This window comes from Macrotis lagotis, chromosome 1 (genome assembly GCF_037893015.1).
Source record: "Macrotis lagotis isolate mMagLag1 chromosome 1, bilby.v1.9.chrom.fasta, whole genome shotgun sequence".
Classification (NCBI taxonomy): Eukaryota; Metazoa; Chordata; class Mammalia; order Peramelemorphia; family Peramelidae; genus Macrotis; species Macrotis lagotis.
This window is the reverse complement of record NC_133658.1, coordinates 508,838,586-508,849,159: the sequence shown is the minus strand read 5'-3', so window position 1 is coordinate 508,849,159 and position 10,574 is coordinate 508,838,586. Positions and strand designations below refer to the sequence as shown.

Below are 10,574 nucleotides of genomic sequence, written 5' to 3'. Positions count from 1 at the left end.
GATTTGTTGCATTGGAAATTAAAAAAAAAAAAAAGATTATAATCTTGACTTAAAAGGAGTGAGACACAATCTTTTTAATGTGGATTTCCAAATTGTGATGGGAATTAATTTTGACTGTTTTTATATGCTAAAATCTGGTGAGGTTTCCTGGATGGGACCCCCTGGAATTATTAAAGTAGAGATTTTATGAAGTTTCTATGTTAAATGCATCCAGATCAAAAAGTCAACTCTTCTTGTTCTCCTACTCCTCTCATTCCTTCTCCCATCAGAACATGGCTAGAGTTTGTGAACTGTATATTTATGTTCTTTGTAAAAGAAAATTTAGGTATTCAACATATAACTCTGTTCTGTGGACCAAGAATTGAAAGTATTTTATTATTTTAACTGTATTAGACTGTGATTTATAATTGTAAATTTTATCTTTGCATCTAGAACAGCCTCCTGCTGAAGAAACACCCACCCACCCAGACCACTACCAGAGGTTTGGGGAGACATCAAATGCTTTTTATGTGGAATCTCACAGATGTCTTCCTAATCCTCATGTGTGAAGAATTAACTTGGTTTTGGGAAAAGTACAAAAGACCTTGGCAAGCCTCAGAGCCTGCAAGAAATCTGAGAACAGACCAGCCGGCAAGCATGACTCAGTGAATAGCAATCTGATTTCACAGCCAGACAAGCCTGTGTTCAAATCCTACCTTTAATAAAAGTTGGTAGTGTCACTCTAGGCAAATCATAATCTCTGGTCAATTTGCTAAGAATATGGGTTGCAGAAAGGTGCCATCTTGTTTAGTAGAGGAAATTTGCTTACCTGGGAGTTCCCTATACCAATGAAATTATAGGTCTAATCCCTATCCTGCCCTAACCTCATCAGCTCTCTGAGATGAGAGAAAATATTAGCTTATAAAAGAATGTTTTGTGGAATGAGAAACCATACATAAATTTTTCAGAATCAAAAACCAAAACAAAACAAAACACTTGCCAAACCTAGATTGCCCTGAAACTTGCTGGGGAGAAAACATACCTAGCACTCCACACAAATAGCACTGTTATTAACACCAAAGTTTTCAACTTTGGTTCTACTGCTCCCATTTTATTAAATTTTTTTTTCCATTGAAAGATTAATGCACAGTTCCTGCAACCTCAGAGCCATTTTGCTAAGTGCTTTCTGGTTTTGAGCAACCTCTGTGACTTTTCTGTAGATTGACATGTGCTCATTTTGGGGTTAAATCTCAGAATGTGATTGTTTATGTTTGTGATCATAAAATATGTTCATTTTTTATTGACATAGAAATATGTTAAACAAGGGAGAGAGGAAAAGAGCCGAAAACTCTTAGAATAAAAACAAAGCCAATAAGCTTAATGGGTTCAAGAAAAATGGATGGGTTTTGCAGGTTCATGTATAATCATCTTTTTCATTATACTATATTATGGAAATATTTGTTTTATTCCACAAATTAAAAATAAAATAAACATTCTTTTCAAAAAAAGAAAGAAAAAAGATGTTTTCAATGACTGTCATGGATTGAGCCACAGCTGGAAACTTTTTGGTATTAATGTTAATGTGTAAAACAAATGGACTCTGCTTCAAATTTTTAGCCATAGAACATGTTATGTGAGGAGAGGACCTCTTAAAACTATACAGTATTTCCCCATAAAAATACACCCCTTTCCAAAAAATTTAGGGTCTAAAAACTGGGAGCATCTTTTTTTTTAAAGGTTTTTGCAAGGCAAATGGGGTTAAGTGGCTTGCCCAAGGGCACACAGCTAGGTAATTATTGTCTGAGACCGGATTTGAACCAAGGTACTCTTGACTCCAGGGTCGGTGCTTTATCCACTGTGCCACCTAGCTGCCCCCGGGAGCATCTTTAATAGTGATTGTAGATTTTTTTTACATGCACTTACTCTTGGTTCTCACTTGTTGTCTTTGCTCACTATTTCATATCTGTTACCAGTATATTAGATTTTGTTTTGCCACATTCTTCCCAGAAATGGCTCAGAAAACATTTTCATCCAGTGATGAATTCAAATTCAAAAGTGAATGGAGGGGTGGCTAGGTGGCACAGTGGATAGAGCACTGGCCCTGGAGTCAGGAGTACCTGAGTTCAAATCCGGCCTCAGACACTTAATAATTACCTAGCTGTGTGACTTTGGGCAAGCCACTTAACCCCATTGCCTTGCAAAAACCTAAAAAAAAAAAAGTGAATGGAAATCATGCTGCTGAGAGTCAGTTTGGTCCTCCTCCAATAGAGAAAACAATCCAAGACTGATCATGGGAAGAAGAAACCCTACTAAAAACACCATGTCAGAAGACCATGAGAGGTAAGTCAGCCAAATGGCCTGTTGTAGAGAGGGAACTGAAGAGATGGATTGAAGAGCAAAGGGCCATTGGAATTCCTGTGTCTCTATTAAAGATGGTTCAGCATGAGGCAAGAACAATTGCTGATGAAAAAGAAGTTACTGATTTCAAAGAAGAACACAATTGGTGCTTCAGGTTCATGAAATGGAATGGACTAAGCATGCATCCATGTACCAGACTTGCCCAAAAGATGCCTGAAAGCTATGAGCAGAAGGTCCTTGGATTTCATGAGGAATAAAACTTGCGTTCAATAACTATGTAATACATTTTTTTCAAATTTCAGGCCCCCAAATTAAGGTGTATTTTATACATGGGGAAGTACAGTAAATCTGAATACAAGTAAAATTGTTTATGCTGCTGAATATACAAAGCAGGAGAAGATGCTAACAAATGTCTCCAAGGGGAGATGCATAGTACCTTCAGGGAGGGTTCAGTTCTAGGTAGGGATAGGTTCTTGGAAAAGACAAGAAGACATTAAGAATTAAAAAGGAAAACCAGAAACAACTCAGTTTCTGCATTGTGTTATTTCTCTTTGAATAGGAAAGTTTCATGCCTATGTTGTTGCCTAGCAACACCACACCTTGAATAATATAGAAAGAAAATATCAAACACTCAGCTGTGTTTAACAATGCCAGTATCAGAATAAAACGTGATTGGGCAATATTTAACAAAATTTATTAATTAAAAAAAGAAATTGAAATGTGTAGTTTTCTAGGTCCTTATTTGACCTCCTATGATCTTTCTGTATAGTTGCCTCTGTTTCAATTTGATTTTGATACCACTGATGGAGGATTTTGGTATATTAATTTGTTATTCCAAAGAAGTATTTATTACTATTACCTGGAATCAAATTGAATTGAAGGATTACATTGTCAAGCTGTGTTTTTCAAGCCTGATGGAATAGTTAACTATTTCTTTTGAAAGATTTTATTTATTTTGAGTTTTACAATTTTTCCCCTAATGTTGCTTCCCTCCCCCCACCCTCCACAGAAGACAGTCTGTTAGTCTTTACATTGTTTCCATGGTATACATTGATCTAAGTTGAATGTGATGAGAGAGAAATCATATCCTTAAGGAAGAAACATAAAGTATAAGAGATAGCAAGATCATACAATAAGATATCAGTTTCCCCCACCCAAATTAAAGGGAATAATCCTTGGTCATTGTTCAAACTCCACAGTTCTTTCTCTGGATACAGATGGTATTCTCCATCACAGACAGCCCTGAATTGTCCATGATTGTTGCACTGATGGAACGAGCAAGTCCATCAAAGTTGATCATCACCCCATGTTGCTGTTAGGGTGTACAGTGTTTTTCTGGTTCTGCTCATCTCACTCAGCATCAGTTCATGCAAATCCCTCCAGGCTTCCCTGAATTCCCATCCCTCCTGGTTTCTAATAGAACAATAGTGTTCCATCACATACATATACCACAGTTTGGTAAGCCATTCCCCAAATGAAGGACATTGACTTGATTTTCATTTCTTTGCCACCACAAACAGAGCTGCTATAAATATTTTTGTACAAATGATGTTTTCAACCTTTTTTCATCATTTCTTCAGGGTATAGGCCTAGTAGTGGCATTGCTGTATCAAAGAGTATGCACTTTTTTGTTGCCCTTTGGGCATAATTCCTCTCTCTCTCTCTCTCTCTCTCTCTCTCTCTCTCTCTCTCTCTCTCTCTTTAGGTTTTTGCAAGGCAAATGGAGTTAAGTGGTTTGCCCAAGGCCACACAGCTGGATAATTATTAAGTGTCTGAGGTTGGATTTGAACTCAGATCCTCCTGACTCCAGGGCTGGTACTCTATCCATTGCTACCTAGCCGCCCCTGGGCATAATTCCAAATTGCTCTCCAAAAAGGTTGGATGAGTTCACAGCTCCCCAACAATGTATTAGTGTCCCAGATTTCCCACATCCCTTCCAACATTGATCATTGTCCTTTCTGTTCATATTGGCCAGTCTAAGAGGTGTAAGGCGGTTAGTTAGCTCTTTTTTAAACCATACTCTTCTTCCTCCTTTCAAAGGAGAATTTTTTTTTTCTGATTGTGGTTAGCTACTCAAATGTCTTATGATGAATTTCAGTGTCACTATCAAAATGCATTCCCAAAATCCACAGTAATGAGATATATGTGTAAGAAAAACTCTATTACTTGTATTTTTACTGTAGATGTCAACACATTTTTGTTAGAAGGCTATTACCTTATTCTAAGGAATAGAAACCTTTGTACAAGGAGGTGGATTGTAGCCAACAGTGAATTTTGCGGAAGAGTTTGTTTCTATAGGGACACATTTAACAAAAGGTCTCTTTTCATTTCAGACATGTTGTGACTTCTTCTCAAGTCCCAATCAATGGAATGTTCTTATTTGTCCTTATGGTTTGTATAATACCTAAATATTAAACCATTGAATGAGACCTATTGTATAAGATCAAATAGCTGAACTGGTTCCATGCCAAAGAATTCAATTTCATTTAAAAAAAATATGGCTTTGGTCTAGTTTAGTAAGATTTCTACCAAAATCAAATTTTGATGTTGGGAGTTCTCCATAGAAGTCCATTACACAGGAATGTCATTGAGGCCTTCTCCTGCTGTAAGAAACATAAAATTTCTCTTACACTTAATCTTTTCTACTGCTTTAATAAAATTATTTTTGCTACTGTATTGTGATTTTCATTGTCATGGTGTTCTCCATGAACTATAATTCAAAAGAGTTAAGTCCAATAATTCACAATTTAAAAACCTACATGTCGAGGCTATGATAGACTCTGGATAAATCTGATCATCAGTACATGTAACTTGAACAGTAACTATAGATGGATAATAAACTGGGTCCAGAAATAAACATGAGGAAGAAAACATGTATTTGATTTACAATGTTGTATTTGGGAAATTATACAATACATTCAATGATCCCAAGTTTCTCCCTAAATCTTTTATCAATAATATTTTTCTTGTTAAGGAGACAGCATAGTATAATAGGATCATAGTATAATAGAATCATCTTAAGTCCTGCCTAAACACATACCAGCTGAATGGCCATGGCCAGATCACTTACCCTCTCAGTACCTTGCTTGAACAAACTGGTTGCTTATTTGTATTAGTACTAGGAAAGTCCACACCTTTGAATTCTGATATTGATAAAATCATAGGTCTATATTAAAAAAATTCTTCTGATGATTCTATATAGCTTCAAAACATGGCATAGTCTCTGAAGACTATTTCAGCTACTAAAGTTGAAAGTCACCAAAAGTGTCATGAGAATATGTGTAGCACCTCTAACTAGGATTACACATTAGCCATGAAGAAAAATACAACAGAATCAAAACATTATCAAAAAGATATATATATATATATATATATATTGCTTAGAAGCAATGAGTCATACATATAGTGAGAAGGAGAAAAAACAGATAACCTCTATGTTCCAATGATAGAAAGTCAGGCAGAAAGGTCCTCTGCCCATTAAATGGACTCTCTGTGGAGGTTTAAACAAGAGCTACAAGGAAGCTCTGTCATCAGCTTACTCATCAGTAGTCCATAGATCCATGAAAGTATTGAAAGCATTCTTCTAGTGATGTTCCATTTCTCTAAATGGAGAATTCTCCCCCAGAATCTCCTCCAAATCAAGTTGGCAGATTCCCCAAACAGTAATGGAGGAAGAAACTTTCTCAAAATTACCCTATTTCAATTGAGGGCATCTCTATCCTTCCAGTCACATAGGTTTTAAACCTTGGAATTATCCTTGATGCTTACCTTTCTCTTTACTCATATTGAATCAGTTGCCAAATCTTTCCTATTCTCTTTTCCTAGTCTCTTGTACTTCTTCTCTACTTGCTATCTAATTGGCTACCATCCTAGTTCAATCTACCATCTCCTCATCCAAAATTTAGATTATAGCAATAGTCTCTCTTTTTTTTAAGGTTTTTGCAAGGCAAACAGGGTTAAGTGACTTGCCCAAGGCCATACAGCTAGGTAATTATTAAGTGTCTGAGACCAGATTTGAACCCAGGTACTCCTGACTCCAGGGCCGGTACTTTATCTACTGCACCACCTAGCCACCCCTAGCAACAGTCTCTTAAATGATCTCCTAGTCACCAGTCTTTCCAAAATATTCTTTAGTTTTCTTCCAGACACTTTCTAGGCTTCCAAAAATATCTTCCTAAGTCATACATCTGGTTGCACCAAAAAGCCCTCAGGAATCTTTAGTGGCATAGTATTGGCTCTAGGATAAGATGTATATTCCTTAACCTGGTTCTTATGATACTCCATAATCTGATGTCAAACTATTTTTACAACTTTATTTTACATTTTTCCCATTTTACACAGACTATGTGTGAAATTCCAATTGGACTACTATTTCTTAAATTCAATGTTTTATCTCCTACCTCCATGGATTTCATAAGAAATTATCCATTCCTGATATGCATAGGCATATGAAAGGATTGCCTTATTTCCACCTTCAGAATCTTTATATTCTGTCAAGAATTATCTTAGTTACTTTATATATCTTTTTCTCATTCTCCCAAATAAGTATTTTTCTCTCCATCCCTCCCTCCCACAGGACTTTGTATCTCTTCTGTAGCAATGGTCATATCATGTATTACACATAGGATTAGACCAATACCCTGGTCATTTCAGTAGACACATGGGTTCTGGTTAAGATGCTGTGAGCCCAGAAGTGAATTTTAAAGAACTGGCAATTGAACAGATGCCCATCGATTGGGAAATGACTGAATAAATTATGGAATATGAATGTAATGGAAGATCATGAATGTCATGGAAATCATGAGTAGGCAGACTTCAGAAAAGCCTGGAAAAACTTATATGAACTGAAGCTAAGTGATGTGAGCAGAACAAGGAAAATATTGTACACATTTACAGCAACATTGTATGATAATCAACTATGAAGGCCTTAGCTCCTCTTAGCAGTTCAACGAACAAGGACAATTCTAGGATTTGTGATGGAAAATGCCATCCACATCCAGAGAAAAACCTATGGAGTTTGAATGCATACCAAAGCATTCTGTTTTAATTTTTTAAAACTTGCTTCATGTTTTTTTCTTTTTTCATGTTTTTCCCCTTTAGGTCTGATTCTTCTTTCACACCATAATTAATATAGAAATGTGTTGAACATAAATGTACGTGTCTAATCTATATCAAATTACTCTAATAGGGAGAGGGGAGAGAAGGAAGGGATGTAGAAAAATGTGGAACTGAAAAGCTTACAAAAAGATAATTAATAAAAGCTATATTTGCATCTAATAAAAAAAAAATAACATTAAAAAATATTAAATAGAAAAAAGTGAGGAGCCTTCTCATTGGCTACTTCTAGCAAGACATTCGTTGACCATCTGATAAAGAACATGAGACTTTTGAGTGGCATTGAAGTACCACTGCCATACCATTGAAGTGGGAAGTTGGAAGGGTAGGGAATTCCATCAAAGAAGACTGGTTATTCACTCAGGAAACTTTAAAGGTAGTGACAACTTCTCCTTCTCTGTTCTTCCTTTTGAACATATGACTTTGGACTCTTGGCAGCTTTCTGATGGATTCCCTATGGGGAGAGGAGGGATTTCTGATTCACTTCCCCCTTCCCAGTAGCTTTCACATGGCAGCAAGAACATGTGCTGATCTGGTCATACTTGTAAGTGGATCTCAAGATTCTGGTTTTCTCTTCTGCTTTATGTTGCTTTCAATGAAATACAGGTGACCAAACAGTGATTCTGAGATGGATGTTTTCAGCCTTGGCGCCTCTCATATCAATTTGGGATGATGACGCAGGTGACTTGTGGCAGTGGGTTTTTTTTACTCTTCTTATAGGATATGACCATCAGCAAGAGCAGGAGCCATATCTGTTTGTTTGTTTGTTTAAGAAGATATGGCTTTTGGGTGCTTCACACCTAGGAGTGAAGTACCGTACCTTGTAAGGTGTATCTTGCAAGGTAATCATCACAACTTTTCTTGGATTGGTTGTCGGTGCCATTTTCTATGGGCTAAAAAATGATCCTACTGGAATTCAGAACAGAGCCGGGGTGCTATCTTTCCTGACCAACAACCAGTGTTTCAGCAGTGTCTCTGCAGTGGAGCTTTTGGTTGTGGAAAAAAAGCTATTTATACATGAGTATGTCAGTGGATATTATAGAGTGTCTTCATATTTTTTTGCGAAAGTGTTATCTGATTTGCTACCCATGAGAGTATTGCCCAGCATCATATTCACTTGCATAACTTATTTTATGTTAGGACTGAAACCAACAGGCAGGGGCCTTCTTCATCATGATGTTCACCTTGATGATGGTCGCCTACACTGCCAGTTCTATGGCTCTGGCTATCGCTGCAGGTCAGAGTGTGGTATCTCTGGCCAATATCTTAATGACCATCTCATTCGTTTTCATGATGATATTTGCAGGGTTGTTGGTCAATCTCCAAACTGTTGAGCCCTGGCTTTCATGGCTACAATATTTCAGCATTCCCTGATAAGGTTATACAGCTCTACAACATAATGAATTTATGGGCCAAAACTTTTGTCCCAATATCAATACAACAACTCCCAACAGTACCTGTGAATATGCAATATGCTCTGGAGAAAACTTTTTGAGGAACCAAGGCATTGACCTCTCTGACTGGGGGTTTGTGGCAGAACCATGTTGCCTTGGCCTGCATGATTGTTATCTTCCTCACCATTGCCTACCTGAAATTGTTGTTTATAAAGAAGTTTTCATAAAACATTTTGTGAAATACAATGTGATTCAGTCTCACAAAACATTTTTGATTATTATAAGATATTCGTTATTTAACTTTTTCTTGTTGAAGAATTACTCCCATTTAAATTGGATTTAATTTTACTGTGATTACCTATATCTCTGCAGTTTATGTTTGCTATGAAGCTTTTACAGAAATTATGTTTGCAAAATATTAATATCAGAGAGAAACAGCAACATAAGTTAATGATATTGTATATACTTCTCAGTTTATAGACTCAGTAAGTTTATGGAAAAGACTATGTTTAACTCATCAATCTGGCACTGATCAGTAAATGGTAAGTAATAAGTATTTGCACTACTGTAATAGGAACTCATGTCCTGAGACATGAAGTTTTATATATTTGAACCTGTCATGACAATAGACCAAAATTATTGCCCTTTAATAAACTTATTAAAAATAGAAAAAAAAAAGAAGATATGGCTTTTACGGGCAGCTAGGTGGCACGGTGGATATTGCTCCAGACCTGGAGTTGGGAAGATCTGAGTTCAAATTTAACCTCAGACACTTCATAATTACCTAGTTGTGTGATCGTAGGCAAGTCACTTAATGCCATTGCCTTGCAAAAAATAAAAAGATCTGGTTCTTGAAGTGTAAGGGAGATTACCTGTTGAGCAGCTCCACTAAATAGTTCATGTTTTAAGTATCATTTTCCTGGAAGAAAATCATAAGAGTTATGTGTAACGGTTTCATATTGATCAATGAGTACTTATGACTCACATGTTTTAGACATTTCTTTTTGGGTAGAAGGAGCCAATTGTTACATTTGTTCTATTTTGTATACTGAATGAAGAGACACTGTTGATATTTTGGGGGATAACTAGATATGTAATTAAACAAAAACTTTGATTAGAAAACAATCCTCAGAGTACTACTTGGGTTGGGATGCCAAGGACAATGAGAAAAAAAGCCTAATTCCTCTTTTCTTTAGAGTTCAGACTCCCTTAAGCCTGAACCCAGTCATTGTGAGTCAGAAAAGAGAGTTTCAGTGTTCTGGACCAAATATTTGCACTTCCTTATCCCCATCATTTCCTACTTTCAATTATATGTATCTGTTTATATATGATATAAACCTATTCCCAAGACAATGAAAGCTCCTCAGAGTACAGGATTGAACTGCTTTTGCCTTTGTTTCCCCCAGCACTCTGTGCATAGTAAACACTTCTCATGTGTTTATTGTAGTTGAATTTTGGAATGCAACTCAGAGCATTAAGCAAGAGGAGGTTGTCAGTTGAGAAAATTAAGTTTCATTAGTGACTCCAAAGGTTCTCCTGACTTGTATATACATCCATGTTCCTAGTTCCCCAGCTTTTAGAAACTGGATGTAATTTATTTTACCACTTGGATACTCCACACATGTGGAATCAATCAGAATATTACCATAGACTAGGGTGGATATTTCTTCCAGATCTAATCCTCATTCCTAATACACTTGAATTGAACTTCAAATACTCTCTCCAAAT

General features: G+C 36.5%; 1 pseudogene; it reads left to right on the top strand.

Annotated features, from left to right (window-relative positions):
* Nucleotides 1–8,124: 8,124 nt before the first annotated feature.
* Nucleotides 8,125–10,346, top strand: LOC141505021 (broad substrate specificity ATP-binding cassette transporter ABCG2-like; annotated as a pseudogene).
* Nucleotides 10,347–10,574: the final 228 nt, after the last annotated feature.